The sequence below is a fragment of the Pinus tabuliformis genome, chromosome X (genome assembly GCF_031772625.1).
Source record: "Pinus tabuliformis cultivar Carrire ecotype Pingquan chromosome X, CPIR1, whole genome shotgun sequence".
Lineage (NCBI taxonomy): Eukaryota > Viridiplantae > Streptophyta > Pinopsida > Pinales > Pinaceae > Pinus > Pinus tabuliformis.
Window position 1 is genome coordinate 1,726,533,598 of NC_142308.1, and position 25,973 is coordinate 1,726,559,570.

Consider the following 25,973-nt stretch of genomic DNA (forward strand, 5'->3'; position numbering starts at 1 on the left):
AGGGCTGAGAGCAGAAGTCCTATCTCTCTTGGGAAAGAGTCACTTACCTCTACAAGTCATGTTAGGGACTCTCCAACAACCACTGCTAGTCATGTTGGCAGAACGAATGTTGATCAGAAAGCTAGGCGTAGAAGTTTTAAACCTAATTTCCCTTATAAGATATGTAAGGGAGACCATCTTACTCATTTGTTCCTTGATATTCTAGTGGTACAAAGGATAAGGTCCAAGTCTGAAGGTTCTTCTACTCCTGAATTTTTTACGGTTTCTTAACAGTCTAATCAACCATTAGTTGATGAAGTGGTCGAGCCAGTGCAATCTCTAGCTGATTACACTCCTCTTTTGGGGGGTGAATTGCTTAACAACATAGTCTTCTTGATTTCTAGTACAGAGTCCTCTAGTATTGGGGGCATTCCGGCTTCTTCGAATGTACCCCCTCCAAGTTCTAGGAGTGTCTCATTTGATTGGGATAATCTTTTCGAGCCTCGTCTTCCTTTCGCTATACCTTTCCAAATAAAGGTTAGAGTTAATTCCACAAACGTCTATTGATGTATGGTGGATGAAGGATCCTCTGGAAGTATTATATCCTCCTTGACTTGGAAAGATTTGGGTTCTCCAAAGTTGTTGACAACTAATAGTCAGTTGTTAGCCTATGATAGAAGATTGAACCTAGTGAATATATGGGTGTTATTCCTCAATTGCCTATTACTTTAGGTAGGAAGAATGTTTTTATCGATATGATGGTGGTTGATCACCCTTTAGACTTTAATATGCTACTTGGGCGTGATTTTTTCTATGCTATGAATGTTGTGGTGTCTTCACTCTTTCGAGTGATGTGTTTTCCTCATAATGGAAATATTGTCACTATTGATCAACTTGCATCTGATAATCACCACCCTAATTCAAATTTACTACATAATACCTTTTGGTTTGTTCCAAGTGTTCAAGTAGACTCTACCTGACCACGGGTGAACTATGTGGCATTGAATCCTCAATATTCAACTGTTTCTAAGAAGGATCCTTTGAACTATTATTTTCCTTCTTGAGACTTGGTCTCGACAGTTGACTAAGTGATTTCTCCTATGGGGACATGGGACCCCTTAATTCCCTCTTTTGATCTTTCTAGTTCTCTTGTTTTCTTGGAAGTTGATTTTCCTTCACAGGAGGAAATTTTTGAAGCCATGAGTTTGAACCACCAAAGGAGTCCTTGGCCTGAGCCTCGTAATGGGCTTGTCCTGAAGAACTATTATGTGTAAGCCACAAGGCTGTGTGGTTCCCTGTACCATATTGTACATATAAGGTACAAATTTTCAAGTTTTGTATTCTATAAAATACAAAACACAAGATTTTATCTGAAGTTTATATATGGGATGTATTAACTTCTTGTTTAGTGTTCCTAATTATGTCTACGGAACATGGAAGACTTCTCCTTTAGTCATTTTTATGGTTGATCCGCTTTTACAGGTATTGGTTCTCGAAACTGGCATATAGGTTAGGTTTTTCACCTACATTTTGCATTTATCAGTTTCCTTTCCCATTTTGGCCTTAGGATCGACCCCACCAAGATATGATGCCAAACCTTCACATTGCTTAGAAGCATCATGAATTGCGTGGTAGAGCCTACCTTATCATGGGCACCCTAGATAGTACCTCGTTGTCACTTGGCACCCATGCTGAAAATTTGTTCTTAGGCTCGAGAGTCCTCTTTAGTCCCACCATCACTTTTGCAATGAAGCCTCATTCTCTTCCTTCTTCACTATTTTTCTGGCTTTATAACCTAGAGGCTCCTTTGTGTTGAGTTGTACTACTACATTGCATGTTGACCATTTGTACCTTTTGGCCTTCAGACAGCTTCACTTGGAATCATTTTAAGCCACCTTTTCAGCAAGCCTTTTGTGAAATCAACCTTGCAATCACCTAGCTTCTGCAACTTGACACCTTTTCACCCGTGGAAAGTGTTGGCATTATGATTCAGGTGTTGTCCTTGATGGCAAACCCATTCAGGTGATAAATCAAGAAGGACGCAGGAAATATGTTCAGCAAGTGCGTCCCCGCAGGCATACCATGCAGAACCCGCGTCCAGGGACGCAGGCCAGCCGTTCAGGAGGTGCGTCCGCCCAGTGCACACATTTCAAGGCAGAGAAAAGCACGTGGGGGTTTCTTGTGTGGTATCTAGCCGACGGTTTTGTGTTTCTATGGTGTCGGCTCGTGATATTGTTCCATGTTTTGGGGAGAAGCTTGCCTATATAAAGCAAAGGAATTCATTTGGATTAAGCATCATCTTGGTTGAATATCTCTTGGTGAGATCTAGTCCAGATCTATAAGGGCGAATCTTCTAATGGACTATGATCTTTATGGCGCATGATCAGATCTGTGGATCTGAGAGTTTGGGTTGGTTCTGAAGTCCTCATATTTCTTATATCTGAAGGGACGCAAGTTTAGTGAAGGGCAAGTGCGCCGGGACGCAGTACAGTAAAGGCTCAGGTGCGTCTCTGAGGCAAAGGACGCGGCGCGACTGTGTTATTGGGTGCGTCTCTGAAGCGAAAGACGCGGCGCGATAGTTATGCTGGGTGCGTCGGTCGCAGCAAAGCATAGAGGAACAGTGCGTCTGCACGCAGAACAGCAGAAGGTAGACTGCGTCCAGTCGCAGGCCACAGAAAGAAAATATGCGTCCCTGTCTTAAGATGATCTGTTGACTGTATATTTCTGTTCATAAAGTGTTCTGGGTTGTTTCTGTAATTATTGATCTGATATCTGTAGTAGACTGTATCTGTTGTATACTTGTTGATCATTTGATTCTTCATGAAAAGAAGTAGGGGGTTGTAGCTCCCTTCCAGGAGAGACTGAAAACGAGAGAGAGTTGTAGCTCTCTGCAGGTTGCAGCCTGCGTGCTGGTAAAGGACTGCACCAGTACAAAATCATTGTAAAAAGAATTTCTTGAAAGAAGATAGAGACATATTGCAGCAGGTGGTTTTCTCCCACATTGGGTTTCCACCTTACATCTTGTGTTCTTTGGTGTGACTGTCTATTTTCTTTATTCATGCTCATTGTTTTATGGTACTGATATGCAAGAATAATTCAAAAGATCAAATAAGGAAGATTTGGTAAATTGCTAGATAATACTGATTCACCCCCCCTCTCAGTATTATTTCCAACAATTGGTATCAGAGCAGGTCCTTCAGAAAAGCTTGATCGCTTGAAGGTAGATCGTTCATCATGAGCAACTACGAGAGAGAAGCATCAATCAGGCCACCAGTTTTTGATGGGACAAACTTCAATTATTGGAAGGTAAGAGTTACTGCATATCTTCAATCTCTTGGTACTGAAGTTTGGGACATTGTAGAAACAAGCTATGCTTTTCCTTCAGCTACTCCTACAGATCCAGCTGAGAAAAAGAAGTATGAAACAAATGCAAAAGCAGTCAGTACTCTATTAGGAAGTATATCCCAAACAGAATTCATGAAGGTAATGCACTTCAAATCAGCAAAAGAAATATGGGACAAAATGATCACAAGCTATGAAGGAGATGAACAGGTAAAACAAGCTAAACTTCAAACTCTCAGGATTCAATATGAGACTCTCAAGATGTATAATGATGAAAGTGTGGCTAATTATTTTCTTGGGTAGATGAGATTGTAAATTGTATGAAAAATTTGGGTGAAGAAGTAAAGGAGTCTATAGTAGTTCAAAAGATTCTAAGATCATTATCCCCCAAGTTTGAATCCAAAGTATCTGCAATAGAAGAAAAAGAAAATCTCCGTGTTCTTACTATGTCTCAGCTACATGGAATTCTAACTGCTTATGAAATGAGAAAGGGAGGACCATCAGACAGAAGGGAGGCTGCTTTTAAAGCATCAGGCAAAGAAGATTACTATGAAGCAAGCCATGATCCAGAAGAAGAAGAAGAAGAATCAAATTTTGTCAGAAATCTTCAAAGAGGTTCTGGAAGGTTCAGAGGTAAGCTACCTTTCAAATGCTTTGCTTGTGGAAGAGTAGGTCATTATGCTGCAAAATGCTCTTATAAGGATAAAGGAAAGGAACCAGTTAGATGGAACAAGAAACAAAGTGCAAATAAGAAAAGCTACTACACCCATGAAGATAGTGATGGCTTATCAAACAGTGATGAAGATGAACAAGGTAATAAATATAGACTGTTAATGGCATTTGAAGATGATGATTATGAGGATGCTGTAGATGTGGATAACCTTTATGATGAAATTACTAGACTCAAGAGATGTATAGAAGAAAAGAACATGATTATTGATACTCTACAATTCCAAATTGATGAAAAGGAAAAACATCTTGAAAAATTAGAAGGTGAAATTGTTGGTCTTAGAAAAGAAATTGAGAAAACAAAAACTATTAATCTCAAGTTTGTCAAAGGATCTGAAACTTTGGATGAGATTATCAGTGTGCAGCGGTCTCCACTAAATAAGACAGGTTTGGGCTATAATGGAGAAACTTCTCAAGCATCCACTTCAAAAAGTTATCTTGATGCAGCAAGAAGAAATGAGCAAGAGCACAAGGAAGATCATCAGGTAAAGCAGGGACAAATGTCAAACAGAAACTATCAGGGGCAATCCAGCTTAAGGGTGAACAAAAGCCACAACCAGCCACAGGTAAAATCTTCTCAATTTGGTTCAAGAATAGATGAAAATAGAAATTACAATCAGTTGGCTGGTAGATCCAATAATCGCAGAAGCTTCTTCAATGGACAATGCTTTTCTTGCCATAACTTTGGTCACAAAGCAGCTCAATGTGTTGCGTATAAAACAATCATGACTAGGGAAGCTCAAAAACAAAGAAGTATGACAGGGATTGCAAAAAGGACCTATAACAACTTTTCAGCTCTTGAAAATGAAGTTGAATGTTCTATTTGCAATAATTTTGGACATGAAGACTTTGAATGCAGAAGCAGGTTTCCGGAAAGAAAGGTACAAGAACAGAAAAAGGAACAAGCCTCAGGCACCAAAACATGGAGAATAAAGGAACCTCAAACAGAAAGATGTGGGATAGCATTTTATGCAGAAGGACAAGAAAATCTATGGTACATTGACAGTGGATGTTCGAAGCATATGACAGGTGATAAAGAAAAACTTGAGTCTTATTCTAATTTAGAAAAGGGAAAGAAAGTCTCTTTTGGAAATGATACTCCTGCAACTATAAAAGGAAAAGGTATTGCTCCTTTAAAAGAAGATGTTAAGGCTGGAAATGTTTTGTTTGTTGATGGACTGAAGCATAATCTACTAAGTGTCAGCCAGATGTGTGATCAAAGAACCGAGGTTATATTCAGATCAAATGGATGTCTTGTTCGTGATCTTGATACAGGTAAAACAGTTCTCAAAGGAAAAAGAACTCCAAATAATCTATACATATTTGATGAAGGACAACAACAATGTTATCTAAGCAAGGATGAAGAGCACTGGTTATGGCATCGAAGGTTGGGACATCTAAGCTTCTCACAAATAAGGAAAGCTTGCAAATATCAGGCAGTTCGCGATCTTCCAGATATCAAAATTCCTGACAACACCATATGCAGATCATGTCAGTTTGGAAAACAAACCAGAACTAACTTTCCAGAGAAAGAAGGATCAGCCAGCATGCCTCTTGAGCTAGTACATACAGATGTATGTGGACCATTCAGAAAAAGAACACCTAGAGGAGAGGAATACTTGATATTATTTATTGACGATTTCTCCAGGTTTGTTTGGTTAGGACTTATGAAGCACAAAGATGAAGCATTCGAAAAATTCAAATCCTTCAAAGCTTTGGTTGAAAATGAATCAGGTCACAAAATTAAGTGCCTCAGATCTGACAGAGGTGGGGAATTTACTTCAAATGAATTTTTCGATTTCTGTGATGAACATGGGATAAGGAGAGAATTCTCTACAGCTAGAACTCCTCAGCAAAATGGAGTAGTTGAAAGAATGAACAGAACAATCCAACAAATGGCTCGTGCTATGCTCGATGAATCAGGAACTCCCGCAACCTTCTGGGGTGAAGCTGCACATGCTGCGGTTATTATTCTCAACAAAACAAATGTCCGAGTGAACAGCACTCAAACTCCTCATGAGCTCTGGAGTGGTAAAACTCCTTCGGTAAAGCACTTCAAAATCTTTGGGAGCAAATGCTATATCAAGAATACTGAGGAGCAGCTTGGCAAACTTGATCCTAGAGCAGATGAAGGTATTCTTCTTGGCTACTCTCCACATAGCAAAGCATACAAATGCTACAATAAAAGACTTGGCAGAATTGTTGACAGCATTGATGTAGTGGTTGACGAGAAGGGATACATTCCTAGGCAAATACATCGTGAAGACATCGAAGAAGATGAAAGCTACCCTCAAAGACAGAATGATGAAGAAGAAGAACCGCAAGAACAATCTCAAGAAGAACCTCACGAAGAAGCAGAAGAACGAACAAGAATAGAAGAAAAGACTCCATCCAGATATGTTCAAAAGAACCATCCAGAATCTCAGATCATGGGACAGAAAGAAGCAGGTATACAAACTAGAAGAACAGTTGCAGAAGCTTCAAGTTATTTGGCATTACTCTCCTCTACTGAACCACAAAATGTGAAAGAGGCATGCAAAGATGAATGTTGGGTGAAAGCAATGGATGAAGAACTTGAGCAAATCGAAAAGAACAACACTTGGGAGCTGGTTCCTAGACCAAAGGATAAGAATGTTATCGGAACAAAATGGGTCTTCAAAAATAAATTGAATGAAAATGGAGAAGTAATTAGAAACAAAGCCAGACTTGTTTGTAAAGGGTATGCACAGCAAGAAGGAATAGACTTTGAAGAAACTTTTGCTCCTGTTGCAAGACTTGAGGCCATCCGAATGTTCCTTGCTCTCTCAAGTTCTCAGAATTTCAAAGTATTTCAAATGGACGTAAAATCAGCCTTTCTGAATGGAGACTTGGAAGAAGAAGTGTACATTGAACAGCCAGATGGGTTCATTCTTGGAAATGATCCAAATCTTGTATGCCGATTGAAAAAGGCTCTCTATGGTCTCAAACAAGCCCCAAGGGCTTGGTACTACCGGTTGGACAAATATCTTCATCAACAAGGTTTTTCAAAAGGTTCAGCAGATAGCAATCTATATATAAAAATTGAAAATGACAAATTGCTAATACTTGTTGTGTATGTAGATGACATTATTTTTGGCAGCAATGAAGAAGCTATGAGTCAAAGCTTTGCCTCAGTCATGCAGAAAGAATTTGAAATGTCCTTGCTAGGAGAACTGACATACTTTCTTGGTTTGCAAATCCAACAAAAGGAAGGAGGAATCCTTTTATCTCAAACCAAGTATCTCAAGCAGATTTTGAAGAAATATGGCATGGAAGATGCAAAACCAGTATGTACGCCCATGGTCACAGGATGTAGTCTCAGTGCAAATGATGAGTCTGCAGCAGTACATCAACCAACCTACAGATCTATGATTGGAAGTTTACTATATTTAACAGGTACCCGACCAGACATCATGCATGCAGTTGGAATAGTTGGAAGATTTCAGGCAAATCCAAAGGAGACTCATCTTCAAGCAGTGAAGAGAATTTTCAAATATCTTCAAGGGACTCAAAATTATGGCTTATGGTATCCTAGAGATACAGATCTCACTCTTCATGCTTATACATATGCAGATTGGGCCGGAAGCGTGGATGACAGGAAAAGCACAAGTGGTGGTGCGTTCTTTATGGGTCCCAGACTGGTATCTTGGTTCAGCAAGAAACAGAGTTCAATTGCCTTGTCTACAGCTGAAGCAGAATATGTTGCTGCTGCATCTTGTTGCACCCAACTCCTTTGGATGATGCAGACTTTGCAGGATTATCAAATCACTTGTACACCTCCAATCCCTATCTTATGTGACAACACAAGTGCAATCAGCATCTCAAAGAATCCGGTTATGCATTCAAAAACCAAGCACATACCAATCAAGTACCATTTTCTCCGGGAACAAGTACTTGAACAGAAGGTCAAGTTGGAGTATGTTCCTTCGAAGGAACAAGTTGCTGATATTTTCACCAAACCGTTGCCCAGGGACACTTTTGAATACCTCAGGCAAAAGCTGGGGGTTGTTGATGCATCATCCTATTGTTGATCATCTTCCTATTGGTGGTATAGGCTCAGGGGGAGCACATAATCAAGCCACCTTTTCAGCAAGCCTTTTGTGAAATCAACCTTGCAATCACCTAGCTTCTGCAACTTGACACCTTTTCACCCGTGGAAAGAACATTCCTTTAAGTGTCATTGACCAATTTCGTCACCTTGCGTTGAGCATAGGAATGTTCCCCTGCCAGGAACTAATGCATTTGTATTTGAACACTCCTTCTTTCCATCGTACTATAGGAATTATTTTATTCCTTTTCAACCTTTCTAAATATGAAAAAAAAAAAAAAAAATATTCCAAAAAGAGCGGGAATGGGACATTATTTCCATAATTGATGGCATCTAGAGTTAGTTGTGTCGCCCTTGAACAAAGCACTAAAAATAAGTCTTTCCTCCATTGGGATGGGCTTTAATTTGACTTAGGAGAACCTTAACCTTGTTATTGAGTCAATACTTCTTCGATTGGTTATCTCTTCCAATCATATGGAGAGTTTGTTTATGCTTCCTGCATGACAAACTTAGACAAAGTTATCATATGTTGCCATGTAGTCACCTTTGAGTCATGCTCTTGTTCAAGGGAAGTAAACCCGAGTCAGCCTTTTTGCTGTGTCTCTTGACCTATATTCAGTTGGCCATCCCTGGTTGTCAGAGTCATGTTCATTATCACATCATCTATTTGGTCCTTTGCTCATGCTAGTTTGAGAAGGTCTACACTGGATTCTTGTTGGCGAGTCTTTCTCTTATTGACTACGATAAATTTCTCTGAGAGTGATCTAGAGCTGCACCCTGGCCCTATTTTCATTATTGATAGGTCACCTTGTGCTCAACATCAATCAGTATCATGGGTCTTTGACTGAGCGGTTTCCCTTGTGTTTGGCGTTAGCTTTCATTATCACACATTGGGATTCATGCAGTTCCTTGGTTTCCATTTGACCCTATTGGTGTATTCCTCGCCTCTGTGTCAGCTTTCATTACTGGTAGGTTCAGAGGATTTCTATCGTGCGCTAGCTACATCTTGTGTACGTTTGAAATGTGCTTCGATTTGGTTACTACATCTTTCTTCATCTGATTCCTTCCACATTATTGTCCTACAGGTTACACTTGCGCTAGATTGATGAAGGATGCTTTAATTCCTTCCTTCCAGCAGATATTTTCCCATCGACTTGAACTCATTGCTCTGGGAACAAGGTCTAGTGTCCATTTGGTAGTACCTTAAGGTTTGCAGTCATTAGTGGCAGACTCCTTCGTTATCGACAATGGGAAAGCATCATTGTCTCTTGATTGATAGATTCTTCCAAGTGTTCGACTTCATCTAATTTATTCGCTCTTGTTAGATTGTAACGGGTACCTTGGATCTCATCATCATTATTAGTTAGTAGTCTCTTGTTTTTTAATTGTATACATCAATAACAAGTAATCAAATGTTTTCTCACATGATTGACTTCAGATCATTTATTCCCATTGTGAAGAAATGTACGGTGGTCAGTGAAGACCTCAGGTTTGCATCAACATTTCTTGGTTCACTTGTCATTTGCTCTTGTTTCTGCTAGTTGACACCATCCACCTTATATGTTACAGTTCATTACAGTGACATCCTATATGTTGGCACCCGAGTTGCGTGTAGTATCGTTTGTTCCACTATTTTACTTGGTACTTTTTGGATCAGTTTTATGACTTTAGTGGTCAACTTTCTACTTCAACATCATTGATTAGTTCTTTATATGTGATATTGAGATATCAACTTCTATGGATATGATCAGATGATCCACTATGTATTTTCAGTTCCTTTATACTTGTATACATATTGGATCTACTTTTGTACTTGACGTGCGGACATGCTTTATTATCTTTGAGCATGCATATGCCCGCCTCAAACAACAACTTTCTTTCTGATCTTTTTCACTGGCTTGGCACGCTGAATTCTGGTGAACTCCTCTCAGATCTTGGTAGGATTCCTTTTGTACAATTAATACATTTCGGCCATCATGTACCCCTTCTGACCTCATATATTAGGGGGCATATGTTATAGCACCATTTACCACTCTTGGTAGATTTAATTCTCTGGTTATGGCCTAGGGCAACCCTTCCTTTCCAGACTTGGTCCAAATTCTAAAAAATAGTGTTTTAATTCCCATACACTATTTTTCCTTGTATAAAAAGTGTGTACATGCGGGTCAGTCTATACCCAACCTGCGTATATGTGTTAAAACACTAAAAAATATATATTATCCTTAAATTCAGGCAAAGTTTACGGGTTTTACCTATTACTCACCTACTATAGCCCATGGCCCAACAGTTTCCCAACTAAAAAAAAAAAAAAAAACCCAATTTGGAGAATTATAAATAAACCTCCATGGAAAGGCCTAAGGGGGAGAGAGATGAGGTATTGATATTATATTTGATTACATCCCTGATCAAGTCTGAAGAAATCCTTCTGCCTCCTGGAATCCCAAGTTATAGGAAACCTTTGTTTCCTTCTTTGAGGTGTCCATCATCTTTGTATGAAATCCTGGTGTACCTTTATGAAGGAGGACTACTGAGGCCTCGGCAGGACGGATCTGAAGGACAGTTTAGTTTGGAGCTGGAGGAAGACTCAGGTTGTAGTTTTCCACATTTCGTTTAGCTTACATCAATAAAGAAATGTTTTTATGTTCGTCATATTTATTGTGTTTATGCATTAATCTATGTTATGATTTACATATGAAATCTTATGTTAATACTCATTTTCTCACATGCTTATGTGATTTAACACCTAATGGTTTCTATTACTACTGTTGTATATGCTTTGCTTGGATAAGTTGCAGGTTTTAAAGACATTGGAAGGAGTAGAGAGTTTGGCCCTTGCGGGATCGACCTCGAACGTAGGACCTCCGGGTAATACCTCTTCTTCCTACTTTAGTCGTTTAAGCATTTAGACTGCTTGTCTACGTGTTTCTTTATGATGTATGCCCTCCGCTCTGTTAGGGTTTTAAACACAAGATCCTAGGGTGTTTCCACCCATAACAGAATTGGCAACTTGATTGGGAAAAACATTCTTGTTTTTCCTAGTTTGGGTTGTTTGTTCTTGATCAGGGTTTGTTTTCTTGATTTCTTGTTTTTACAATGTCAGAAACTTATTGGTTTCCTAGGCATCAAGTCTGATCTTTTGGATCAGGCCTTGATTTTTTATTTTTATTAATTGAGATTTTTAAACGTGCTTTTTAGGGATACAATAGCGTATACACGCTTGTTTCCTCAAATATACTAGCGTATACGCGAGTTTCCTGTGTTTGAAACGCATGTACATGCCTCTGTGCCTCTACACAGTCGCGTATACCTAATTCTGAATTAATTTTTCAAAATATTTTGCCCAGTTAAGTTTGTTGCCTGGTGAATTTTTCTATTTTCTGATCATTCACTGTCATTAAAGCTCTGCTTTCTTTCAAGTTTTCAATTCTGAATCTTCTTCTTGGTGAGAAATCTAGTTGACCCAGGATTTCTTTTTGAGTAAGGTTTCAGTTTTCGTTTTGGGTTCAAGGCTTCTGTTAGAAGTTCTTGGTTGTTCTGGCTTTCCAGAACAAAGAAACTGGTTTGAGTTTCATTTATAACCCAAGTTTCAGATTTCTTTGCTTTGCTTTCCTTTTTGGTTGACCGATTTTGTTTTTCATGGTTTTTGAGTGTCTCTTTCAAAATCTTGAGAGTCTTTCTTGACATTCTGTTGGTTTTCTGAAGTCTTTTATACTGCTATTCACATCAGTTAATGCAAGTTTGTAGTCCTTTCTTGTTTCAAGTTTAATATTATTGATGAGTTGCATAACTTGCGAAGTTAAGGGAATCTTTATGTTGTTTCTTAATCATTGAAGTTTAGTAGTCTTTTGTGACCTCAAAAATTTCTTTGGGTTTAAAAAAATAAGAAGACAAAAACATAGCTTTTTCCTTTCTTTTTCTTTTTAATTTTTTGTTTTTGGTTTCTTTTGTTTTTTTGTTTTAGCAATTGTGAACTTTTTCAATTGGTTTTGGTTGGTTTTGAGGGAAATTTGTTATTGAATTTTTCCCCTCTTTATTTTAAAGTTGGCTTATTAATCTTGTAAAGAAACACATTTGCTTATTATATGGATATTCATAGGATCTTGCATCATCATTTGAGTTTTCATTAGGTTAGTTTCCACAATAAGCATTTTTAGTCTCTTTTGTTAGATTTTGAGTGTGTGTGGAGTGTACTTCTATTAAAGAAAAAAAACATTTTGCTTCTATAAGTTTTTCGTAGAACCAAGTAGAAATCCTTTTCCATGGAAGAAAATAATTGCATGCATATAGTTAAGTTTATATTGATTTCTTTTGCGTCGAAAACACCATAAGTTTCACTCTTGTTGTACCTTTGACTTAAAGAACAACCCTCTAAAATCAAGCACTTTAATAAAAAGAACTAGAACATTTTTTTTAATTTTTCATTAACAATACCAACAAGTTTAGTTCTTTATGGCCTTGGAATAGGTGAGTGGAGAGATAACTCTCCAAGGCCACTCAAACTATCAAACATAGATGTTGAATAATGAGTGAAATCTAGTCTCGTTAGAAATACCCGGAAATCTCCATGACTGGGAGTCAAGCACGAGGCATAGTGAAGCAAGGAAGAGAGATACCCCCTCTTCTACTTGTTGGATATCGCCCCGAGACTATTCCGCTCGACTTTTGATATGAACTGGTGCCCATAGTTTCTATTCCTAGGGATCACATAGGTGCCTGCGGAGGGGAATCCCGTGGCACCTGAGGCAGACTTTGTATCACTTTCATTAGTACTTCTTGAGGGTACCCTTGCGAATCTTATGTGCTTGCACCGGCAAAGGATTTTTCTGGAGGTTAGCGTAACTGTTTATGTTACCTTCGCTGGTAGGCTTGCACCGTTATTATCCCAAAATATCTTTGGAAGGTCCCTTACTTCAATTTCTTGTATTTTGGTGTCCATTTCTCATCACCCGAAGTGGAAATAATTGGAAGTTTCTTTATTGGTTTCATCTTTGTGGAATTTATGGTCGAGTGCTCTTTTCTCTTTGTATTTAGTTGGCTTTAGGTGGATTTGTCTTGTCACTTTTGGAACTTAGATTCTAAGTGACTGACCTACCACTCCACCGATCTGGAAAGGCTTTTGATCTTTAGTTTTGAATGTTTTGGAGTTGCCTCCTTAAGGCCAAAGGTTTTGATTGTGCATCCCTCTTCCTTGGAAAGTCATTTGTACATTCCCGTAAGGGAAGGATCTACAGATAATTTTGGTATGGCCAATATTCCTGTGGAGACCAACCAAGGTACCTTTCCAAAAGGGGATCCTTTTGCTTTTCCTTTCTTTGGAAATGTTGGTACCCCCTTGATGGCCACTTTGAATATTCCTAGATTGAATGATGGACTACCAGTTTGGTTGTGGTCCACTCTAAATATTCCAAATGTTCTTGAAGATTCTCAGATGAATGATTTATTTCAAGGGCATCAAATGGGTGTTAATTGTTCATCTTCTTCGAAAGAGAAATATAGGATTCCTCTTTCTCCTCCCTTTTGTAATAAGAGATGTAAAAAGAAGTGAAAGAGGAAGACGAAGACAAAGAATACTTCTATCCATTAACCATCATAAACCTATGCTAGTCATGTTGTAGATGATATTTCAGCCGCTGCAAGTCACGCTAGGGGCATAAGTCTAGTCATTGCAAGTCAAAATAGTAATGAATCATCATCAATCTTTGCTATTCATGTCATAGATGAGATTTCAGCTGCTACAAGTCACGCTAGGGGCATAAGTCTAGTCACTGTGAGTCATACTAGCAACGAGTCACATACCTCTGTGAGTCTTATTTCTTTTGACTCACCTGCTTCTATGAGTAGGGCTAGGAGCACTAGTCCCATCTCTCTTGGGAAAGAGTCACTAACCTCTACAAGTCATGTTAGGGACTCTCCACCAACCACTCCTAGTCATGTTGGCAGAACGAATGTTGATCAGAAAACTAGGTGTAGAAGTTTTAAACCTAATTTCCCTTATAAGATATGTAAGGGAGACCATCTTACTCATTTTCTCCCTGATATTCCAGTGGTACAAAGGATATGGTCCGAGTTTGAAGGTTCTTCTACTCCTGAATTTGTTATGGTTTCTCAACAGTCTAATCGACCATTAATTGATGAAGTGGTCGAGCCAGTGCAATCTCTAGCTGATTACACTCCTCCTTTTGGGGGTGAAGTGCTTAAAAACATAGTCTTCTTGATTTCTAGTACAGAGTCTTCTAGTACTGGGGGCACTCCGACTTCTTCGAATGTACCCCCTCCAAGTTCCAGGAGTGTCTCATTCGATTGGGATAATATTGTCGAGCCTTGTCTTCCTTTCGCTACACCTTTCTAAATAAAGGTTAGAGTTAATTCCACAAACGTCTATTGATGTATGGTGGATGAAGGATCCTATACAAGTATTATATCCTCCTTGACTTGGAAAGATTTTGGTTCTCCAAATTTGTTGATAGCTAATAGTCAGTTTTTAACCTATGATAGAAGACCTGGTGAATCTATGAGTGTTATTATTCAATTGCCTATTACTTTAGGTGGGAAGAATGTTTTTATCGATATGATGGTGGTTGATCGCCCTTTAGACTTTAATAGGCTACTTGGGAGTGATTTTGTCTATGCTATGAATGTTGTGGTGTCTTCATTATTTCGAGTGATGTGTTTTCCTCATAACATAAATATTGTCACTATTGATAAACTTGCATCTGATAATCACCACCCTAATTCAAATTTACTATATAATACCCCTTGGTTTGTTCCAAGTGTTCAAGTAGACTCTACCTGACCACAAGTGAACTATGTGGCATTGAATCCTCAATGTTCAATTGTTTCTAAGAAGGATCCTTTGAACTATTATTTTCCTTCTTGGGACTTGGTCCCGATAGTTGACCAAGTGATTTCTCCTATGGGGATATGGGACCCCTTAATTCCATCTTTTGATCATTCTAGCTCTCATGATTTCTTGGAAGTTGATTTACCTTCACAGGAGGAAAATTTTGAAGCCATGAGTTTCAACTACCAAAGGAGTCCTTGGCCTAAGCCTCACAATGGGCTTGTCCTGAAGAACTATTATGCGTAAGTCACAAGGCTGTGTGGTTCCCTGTACCATATTGTACATATAAGGTATGAATTTTCAAGTTTTGTATTCTATAAATTATAAAACACAAGATTTTATCTGAAGTTTATATATGGGATGTATTACATTCTTGTCTAGTGTTATTAATTATGCCTACGAAACTTGGAAGACTTCTCCTCTGGTCATTTTTATGGTTGATCCGCTTTTACAGGTATTGGTTCTCGAAACTGGCATATAGGTTAGGTTTTTCACCTACATTCTACATTTATCAGTTTCCTTTCCCATTTTGGCCTTAGGATCGACCCCACCAAGATATGATGCAGAACCTTCACATTGCTTAGAAGCATCATGAATTGTGTGGTAGAGGCTACCTTATCATGGGCACCCTAGATAGTACCTCGTTGTCACTTGGCACCGATGCTAAAAATTTGTTCTTATACTCAAGAGTCCTATTTAGTCCCGCCATGACTTTTGCGATGAAGCCTCATTCTCTTCCTTCTTCGCTATTTTTCTGGATTTATACCCTAAAGGCTCCTTTGTGTTGAGTTGTACTGCTGCATTGCATGTTGACCATTTGTACCTTTTGGCCTTCAACAACTTCACTTGGAATCATGTTTAAGCCACCTTTTCACCAAGTCTTTTGTGAAATCGACCTTGCAATCACCTAGCCTCTACAACTTGACACCTTTTCACCCGTGGAAAGAGCATTCCTTTAATTGTCATTGACTAGTTTCGTCACATTGCATTGAGCATAGGAATGTTCCCCTGCCAGGAACTAGTGCATCTGTATTTGGACACTCATTCTTTCCACCTCACTATAGGTATTCTTTTATTCTTTTTTAGGATTTCTAAATATGAAAAAGACAAAAAAATTAATATTCCAAAAAGAGCGAGAATGGGACGTTATTTCCATAGTTGATGGCAGCTAGATTCAGTTGTGTCGCCCTTGAACAAAGAACTAAAAATAAGTCTTTCCTCCATTGGGATGGGCTTTATTTTGACTTAGGATAGCCTTAACCTTGTTTTCGAGTCAGTAATCCTTCGATTGGTTATCTCTTCCAATCATATGGAGAGTTTGTTTATGCCTCCTGCATGACAAACTTATACAAAGTTATCATATGCCGCCATGTAGTCACCTTTGAGTCATGCTCTTGTTCAAGGGAAGTAAACCTGAGTCGGCCTTTCTGCGGTGTCTCTTGACCTATTTTCAGTCGGCCATCCCTGATTGTCAGAGTCATGTTCATTATCACATCTGCTATTGGTCCTTTTCTCATGCTGGTTTGAGAAGGTCTACACTGACTTCTTGCTGATGGGTCTTTCTCTTATCGACTACGATAAATTTTTGTGAGAGAGGATCTAGAGCTGCACGTTGGCCCCATTTTCATTATTGATAGGTCACCTTGTGCTCAACATCAATCAGTATCATGGGTCTTTGACTGAGTGCTTTCCCTTGTGTTCGATGTTAGCTTTCATTATCACACATTGGGATTCGTGTAGTACCTTGGTTTCCATTTGACCCTATCGGTGTATTCCTCGCCTTAGTGTCAGATTTCATTATTGGTTGGTTTAGAGGATTTCTATTGTGTGCTAGCTACATCTTGTGTATGCGGGAAATGTGCCTCGATTTTGTTACTACATCTTTCTTCATTTGATTCCTTCCACATTATTGTCTTACGAGTTACACTTGCACTGGATTGATGAAGGATGCCTTAATTCCTTCCTTCCATCGGATATTTTCCCATCGACTTCAACTCATTGCTCTGGGAACAAGGTCTAGATTCCATTTGTCAGTACCTTAACGTTTGCAGTCATTAGTGGCAGACTCCTTCGCTATCGACAATGGGAAAGCATCATTGTCTCCTGATTGATAGATTCTTCCAAGTGTTCACCTTCATCTAATTTATTCGCACTTGTTAGATTGTACTAGATACCTTGGCTCTCATTATCATTATCAGGGAGTAGTCTCGTGTTTTTTAACTTTATACATCAATAACCAGTAATCAAATGATTTCTCACATGGTTGACTTCAGATCATTTATTTCCATTGTGTAGAAATGTACATAGTGATTGGTGAAGACCTCGGGTTTGCATCAATATTTCTTGGTTCACTTGCCAGTTGCTCCTGTTTCTGCTAGTTGACACCATCCACCTTATATGTTGGAGTTCATTACAGTGACATCCTATGTCTTGGCACTCGAGTTGCGTGTAGTACCATTTGTTCCACTCTTTGACTTGGTACTTTTGGATCAACTTTATGACTTCAGTGGTCAACTTTCTACTTCAGCATCATTGATCAGTTATTTATATGTGATATTGAGATATCTACTTCTATGGATATGATCGAATGATCCACTATGTATTTTCAATTCCTTTATACTTGTATACATATTGGATCTACTTTTGTACTTGACATGTGGACATGATTTATTATCTCTGAGCATGGGTATTCCTACCTCAGACATCAGATTTCTTTTTGATCTTTTTCATTGGCTTGGCAGGCTGAATTCTGGTGAACTCCTTTTAGATCTTTGTAGGACTCCTGTACGCTTAATACATTTCGGCCATCATGTACGCGTTCTGACCTCATATATTAGGGGGCATATGTTATAGCACCGTTTACCACTCTTGGTAGATTTGATGCTCTGGTTATGGCCTAGGGCAACACTTCCTTTCCAGACTTGGTCCAAATTCTAAAAAATAGTGTTTTAATTCTCATACTCTATTTTTCCTTTTATAAAAAGTGTGTACATGTGGGTCATTCTATACCCAACTTGCATATATGTGTTAAAACACTAAAAAATATATAATCTCCTTAAATTCAGGTGGAGTTTATGGGTTTTACCTGTTACTCACCTACTATAGCCCATCGCCCAATAGTTTCCCAACTGCAAAAAAAAAAAAAAAAACCTAATTTGGAGAAGTATAAATAAAACTCCATGGGAAGGCCTAGGGGGGAGAGAGATGAGGTATTGATATTATAATTGATTACATCCCTGATCAAGTTTGAAGAAATCCTTCTGCCTCATGCACTCCCAAGTTATAGGAAACCTTTGTTTCCTTATTTTAGGTGTCCATCATCTTTGTATGACATCCTGGTGCACCTTTACGGAGGAGGACTGCTGAGGCCTGGGTAGGATGGATCCGAAGGATGGTTTCGCTTGGAGTTGGAGGAAGACTTAGGTTGTAGTTTTCCACATTTCATTTAGATTACATCAATAAATATATGTTTTTCTGTTCCTCATATTTATTGTGTTTATTCATTAATATACGTTATGCTTTACATATGAAATCTTATGTTAATACTCATTTTCTCACATGCTTATATGATTTAACACCTATATCATGAACATGCTTTCTATTACTGTTGTTGTATATGCTTTGCTTTGATAATTGTAGGTTCTAAAGGCATTGGAAGGAGCAAAGGGTTTGGACCTTGCGGGATTGACTAAAGCATTCATTTCTTTCATTTTGTGGGACTAGGAGCAAGTTTTATTATAGAAAGTAAGTAATCTTTGCTTCCCTTACGTCTCTTAGAGGAACCTGGGTTTGCTTATGAAAGGTTTTCTTATGAAAGATTTTCTTACGAAAGAGTAAGTGGTCCATCAGCCACATATAATTTCTTTTTAATGCAAGGAACAAATAAAATCTAGTGTAGTTAAAAGGATATTAAAACAGATCACCGAATATCCACATCTTCTCACACTTTACATGCTCACTTGATCACTTGTACACAATTACACATCACACACTAAGCTTCTATAAATTTCGTATTGGAAAGCATAAAGTTTCCGAATATTTTGATACTTAGTTTATTTCAGCTTACATCTCAAACCCTAAAGAAAAGTAAGACCCTTAAAAGAAACCATGAATTGAACGAACTAAATTCCCTAGAGAGGCCACCAAAGAATTTATTGTTTAGGTTAGGAACATTGGGGGTAGGCATCCCATAAACCACCATGGTGATGTTACATCTTTAAGACATAGAAGTTGACACTTTAGGGAGCTTAAAATCCTTCAATCATCCCACGGAAAAGAATACCCAAACATGGAAGAGACTCGATTCAGAGGGGGTTTGACTTAGGTCTAGTGCGTGTGGTACTCTTTGGGGATACCCAACCCATATAGTGCTTGATATTTGTAACTTAATACCAAGAAGATAAAGACTTGAATGCTCACGTGGGATGAAGGTATTTTAGTGGCAAAAATCTATGGCATCCTTTCCCTATAGGTGATAGTGCGGGCAGCACTTGAGCCTCATTTCATTACCTTGGTTGATTCTTTAGATGCTGGAAGGCACTGCTAGTTCTTTCACGATGTTTCCCTAGTACCCATCAAAATATATATCCACAAGGTCTAGTTACTTTGAGAGTGGTAAGGGAAGTTAGGTCTTCATAGGATCTTTTATCATATGCAAAAACAAACAAAAACCATTTTTTTGTTTGATTGATCACATAGGCTAAAGTTAAATGGAAAGTAATATTTTTATTTTTTTCTTTGTTTTATGTATGTGATTTATTTTCTTTAAAGAATAGTCTCCTTCCCACACAATACAAAAAGTAGCACACACTCTAATCGACACCATAGGGGACCCATGGCTCCCCATCCATCCAGGCATTTTTTAAACCTCCCCCCATTACCGGGAGGTGTGCCACACCTCCTACCATTTAGGCATAGAAGACGTCACCTAGCCACTATTATAGGATATTCCTCTATTGGTGAAACTTTTCTCGGGACTCCTCCCCATCAAAGCACACCTTTCATGACCCCACAATAGTCCCCACATGGTACCCTTTTGGGGAACCCACATGCCACTCCTCCGGAAAGTCCATGAGACACCCACAAGGTCGCTCTCTTAACACTTTCCCATAGAGGATCTCTTTACATATAGTTGTCCAAAATTGTTTCGCAATGTCAGAAAACTTGCAAATCCCATTCTTATCTTCTTTAAACCTGGCATATTTAAGGAAGCTAACTAATGAATTGATTGCGCATGACCAAAATTGGTCAACCATTCCCACCAAGCTCCCTTCTAACATTCTGTTGAAGCCTTGAAAATCACTACGACAACATGGGGGAAAACCACCTGGTTCAGACCTTAAAAGCAGCTCCTTCCCGTTTGGTATAGTGGCTCCGACTGGGGATAATGGGACCAGTTTCCCAGAGAGATTTGATAATGTTGGTGGGATGATATAAGATGTAACGGGAAATGACTAAGCTAAGTGTAATCTAATCTAACTACTAAACACATGCATATCTCTTTAATCTAACATTATCTAACTATAATATACCCGAGAATAAAATACGATATGCAATCTACAATGATGTCTTACAACAATTGGTAATAAAGATCATTCAACTTCCAAAAGAAATTAAATCGTTTAACAATAATCATTTTGGATAAATAGTTAGACAAAACGATTGAGAAAAATATATCGCATATAAAAATCATTCATGTATTCAAAAATGGAATCAGAGCTAACATCATACAAAAGTGCAATAATGCGAAACTATAATTCTGACTTTTATACACAAAACAATTGAAAGAATAATTATTTCTTAATACATAAATAAAACATAATCATACGATAAAAGTACCATATATGATAAATCATGTTCATGTGCTTAAGCAATATTGATCCAATCTCATTGAATCCAACACATTCTAAGAGTACAAAAGTGCATTTCAGTATAACAAGCTAGATATGTAAAGAAAAATAGATCTCGTTCCATTCATTTAATCAAAACCTCCTCAAAAGTACAGAAGTGCAATGTCTTGAAAAGTGTTTTTGATAAAATTTCTGGACCCCTCTATAAATGCGTGAGAGGGGTTTAAATAATAAACTATATGTCTCAAAATAGATTATTACAAAAATAGCTGAGGAGGTTTCAAATAACCTTCCTCAGAATATGCCAAAATAAAAGCAAAAGAAAAATAAATTAATGACTAACTCCTTTGAACTTGATCTCTAAGGTCGCAAATATCAGTCATTGGCTTGAGCTGAGGTGGTTGGCCAATTGCAAATTTTAACTGCCCAACAAATATGGCATTTTTCAGTGCTAGAACCATATTTTGTGTAGAGGTTGTTAAACATCTTAGAGTCATCCATTGGTTGTGTGGTTTTACGAGAAACTGCCAATATGCTTCCCAATTTAGCCTGTTTAGCTATTTGATTGCGTCCTCCTTTTTCATGCATTGCTTGTTTCCACTGCTACTCTAGATGTTTAATATTTGGAAGAAACCCTAGTACACACTCCTTGACAAGATTGGCACCATGTAGATTTTTGTTAATGGATTATATTATGTTATTTGTTCTTGTCACTGCTATCGTTGTTTCCATTTTTGTCTATTTCAACTGAGAATCCCAATCCATGAACAAAATATCTTTATGAGAGTCTTCCAGCTTTGGTAGGTCAAGCTTTCTCCCATCCTTTGTTTCTTTCTAGGTGATAAAATTAGAAACCCTTTTGTGGATTTTTTCGTACTCAAATCTCATATTGATAACTTGATTTGTTAATTTATGACTGGTATCACAATAAGGATTTATTTGCAAGATTTTCTGGCAAAATACTTCCTTTTGTTGCATTAGTAGGGAATTGAGGCTGAATGCTTCTTTGATATTCATTAATTTGTGGATTATCTTTAAGTTTATCTATCATGGATTGTGTTTGCGAATCCTTTTCTGCTAAGATGGCTTGGTGTTGTATCCTCATCTGTTCAAATTCTCTTTGGAGCTGGGCTACTTGTAATTTTTCTTGTTGATTAGATTTTTCTTGGGCTAATTGTTGTTCTAGTAGCAAAATTTTCTGTTATTTTTCCTTCAGAAGCATTTGGACCTTTGTCGCCTTGTCGATGGTCATTGTGGCATAGGCTCTTGTGAACTGCGACAACTTTGTGAGATTCTCAGATGGGTCGATAGGCGAGTCCTTCCATACGATATCCATTGGTTCATTTTCTAGAGTTGTAACAGCCATGGTGTCCAGTTTCCTTTTCTTCCTTTGTCTTTTGACTACAACCTTGTGGGTAGGACTGTAGAATACATCTAATGGAGGTATTTCCTCAATTCTTAAGACAATTTTTGAAGTAGGAATAGCAGGAATGATCTCAATGTCCTAAGTGCCTGTAGCTCCTTCCCCTATTGTTTCTAGATTTTCCTTATGCTAGGTTTGCTTGGGAGTTTGCATTTCAGATGTTTGCTCAGGGTTTGTGTCTGTGTGGAGCTTTTTATTGAACTTCTCCCATTCTTGTTCCAGGTCAATGATTGGAGCTTTACCTGACTGAGTTGAAGTAGAAGCAACCTCTGCTTGTTTCTTTGCTAAGGCCTGCTTGGCTGTCTCCTCTGTACTTCCAGCTATGTCTTTTTCAGACTCTTTATTTGTGTTTCCTCCCCCATTTTGAGACTACTACTCTGAGTGCTTTGGCTCATGAGTCGAACTCCCTTGGGTTTCTTCTTTAGAGTTTTCTTTGGAGCTTCCTTCCAAGCTTATGCTGGGATTTGGCTCCCTTATTGGTTCAATATGTAGTAGGTCCAATGGGACTTTTAATAATATCTTTTTCCTGTACACATGGAAAGCATTAATATCTTTTGGTGTCAAAAGTAATGATGCCATATGTTGAACTTGTGAAAATGTTTCTGCTTGTAGGAAGAGGTCATCAAAAGTGTCCTCTTTGTGGGTGAACTGTTTTAATTTTACCATAGCACTAAATATATTAACAGTGCCATTAGGGTCGTATTTCCTTCCAAAAAATGTAGCTAATTTTAGAGACATCATAATCTCTTCTTCCTTTAATGTGTGTCCATAATCGTGTAGTGAAAAAGCACCACATTGTAATGGGAATGTAGGCCAAATGGCCTTCTTCTGCTCTTTAAGTCCTTTGCTTAATCCGCCTTCCCCTGCTGTTTGGTAGGATATTTATTTGGCCATTATTTTGTCGAGGACATAATATGGGAGGACATGTGGTGAAGCAGTGCTCCCAAAAACTCTGATGTAGGTGAATGTCTCTTCCCCAAACAATCTGGCTACTGGCAAGATATCTACTTCGGCCTCTTTAGAAAACCTAGGGGTGGTTCTATCATACACTACTCTATGAATGGGTAGCATAACCCCTTGACATATTTTATAAAAATGGGGATGGAATTGAGATTGCCACAAAATGTTATGGTATATATGGATGGGAAGCGGTTTTTTTATAGTCCACTTCCATCCCATATTGGGAAATTGAGAACAAAAATAGATTGCATCCATAACAAAAGCACTCATGAAGTAAGGGGGAAAAATCCTTGAAGAAGGACTTCTCTTCCTTCTATATTCTATAATGGCCTTTGCCAAATTTTCTGATAAAATTTGGGCCCAGTTCATAATTGTTGCATTCACTATTGCATCTATTAACGAGAGCCATTCCATAGAAAACTTGGTGCTATTAGGTCTATAGAATAACCCACATATCATTGCTGTTACGAAACTATGAGGGGGAGAAATGGATGTCGTTGAGTACGTACCAGTTTTATCCCATTTGAGCTTGCCTTTTCTTTTTACAGCTCCTCATTTTCTTTGGAGAATTGTTCAAGGAATTGTTTGTTGTAGAGATTTTGCGGCTTTGGTAATTGGTACATTAGTTGTAGGTTGTCTGCTGGGAAAGACCCCATGACCTCTTGCCTGTGATTCTTGAAGGTTCTGTGTGAGATGTCTACCTCGTCAATTTCCCATTTTACCATATCTGCGTATGGTATAATTGTTGGAAATAATATTGAGAGGGGGGGGGGGGGGTGAATCACACAATTGTGTTTAAGGAAACTAGCGTATATGCAACAGACTTCTGATTCAGTTAATTCATCATATGTTGATCTTTAATCAGTGCATCAATACTTCATTAACCATATAAATAGTAACTAGGTGCAGAAAAAATAGAACAGATCATCACACATAAGAAACACATATGAACACCAAGATATAAGGCGGAAACCCAATGTGAGACAAAAACCACATGTTGCTGTCTTTTTTTTAATATAAGAAAACTTGTTTACAATATTTTACTAGTGTAGACTCATACCAGTACATAGGCACCCACTTGCAGAAGGCTACAACCTTGTCTTGTTCTCCAGCTTCTACTAGAAGGGAGCTACAACCCCCTAGCTCTTGTACTAGTCGATCTGTTTACTAGTACGTAGGCGCCGACCTATTGAAGGCTCCAACCTTCACTCATTTTCCAGCTACTATTGGAAGGGAGCTCTAACCCCCTGGCTCTTGTACTAGCCGATATGTTTACCAGTACGTAGACGCTGGCCTATAGAAGGTTATGACCTTCTCTCTTCCTCTAGGGACCACGTTTCATAAATTTTCAAACTGGATACTCCTGGAACACAACACCATAATCTGAAGGCCACGTTTCATCCAATTTTCATACTGGACCCATCAACAACATTGAAGCTCAAAATCAATCACCATTGCAATACAACCATTGCATTAACCAATCATTGAATCTCAATCATCAATATCTGAATCACCCATAACTGAATCACTAAAGACCTGTCATCAAAACACAATCACCAAAACATAGAGTAGAACCTATAACTCTGCAACAACCATTAGAACCAACTGCAAATTCAGATATCATATTTCATAATGTATACGCTACTATGATGAGCCTAACCAGCGTGTATATATGCTTTTACCAAAGCGAACCCGCGTACAGATATGCAAATACTAACTTAAGAACTTCACAGCTATTTAAGAATTCAGTCATACCCAGATTATAACATTTGCAGAATAAAACATGCATCAGTATTCAGATCTAGTCTATCCATGATCGAATCACATAATGATAATACATTCCAAGCCTTAAGATCATGATCCATCATCCATCATCATCATCCACATAGGTGCATCCTTAGTTCAGATCAAGCAAAGCATCACAAACCCATAACCTACATACTGGATCTCACACTTCATCAGATATTCAATCCGTGCACACCTTGGCCTAATGATCTTGTCTTCCTTATATAGTTTTAAGCATTTCTCAATACCATGGACCAAAACCACTTAGGACCAATACCTTGGACAAAATACCTATGGTCAATACCTCAGACCAGATATCTTGGAACAATACCATGGATCAAAATACCATGGACCAAAACTTAGTTTTCCAAGATATACGTGCTTTTCATTCTGTGAAAGTGCGTGTATATGTTATACGCCCCTTTTGGTATGTTAACTCGTGTGTATACACTCCTTTGTCAAGGTGAACCTGCGTATACTTCTCTTTCTTCTTTCTTTGTAGTATGATCATTCTGCACCGTGATCTTCTGTCTGAGTGAGTTTCCATCAAGGACAACACCTGTATCATAATGCCAACAATAATCTTTGGTGTCGCAGCTATTTGGTGTAGGAATGGAAATGATGTTTCGAAATAGGAGGCGTTAGATGATTCTTGAGCATCAATCGTGGACTTTGTTACCAGTGGCTTGGGCTACTCTTCTTCTAACAAGTTATACATGGCCTCCCATGTCGAGGTTCCTCCATCCTTATTGCATATGGTATCAAAGAAAAGCGGGACCATTTCTGATTTCTCAGATGGAGTCGCCTTTCCCTTCTTCACCATTATTTCTAAGGATGTTCTCTATAGAGGTTTCCTGAAATGGAGAAAAATGGAAGTTATTGGATAAACACAAGCGAGATTGACAGTGAGAATAAATGATACAGTTAACCTCAAAAAGGTGACAAGAAATGAGCTTTTAATCAAAATGCATATGAAAAGATATTGTATCACGTAGAGCC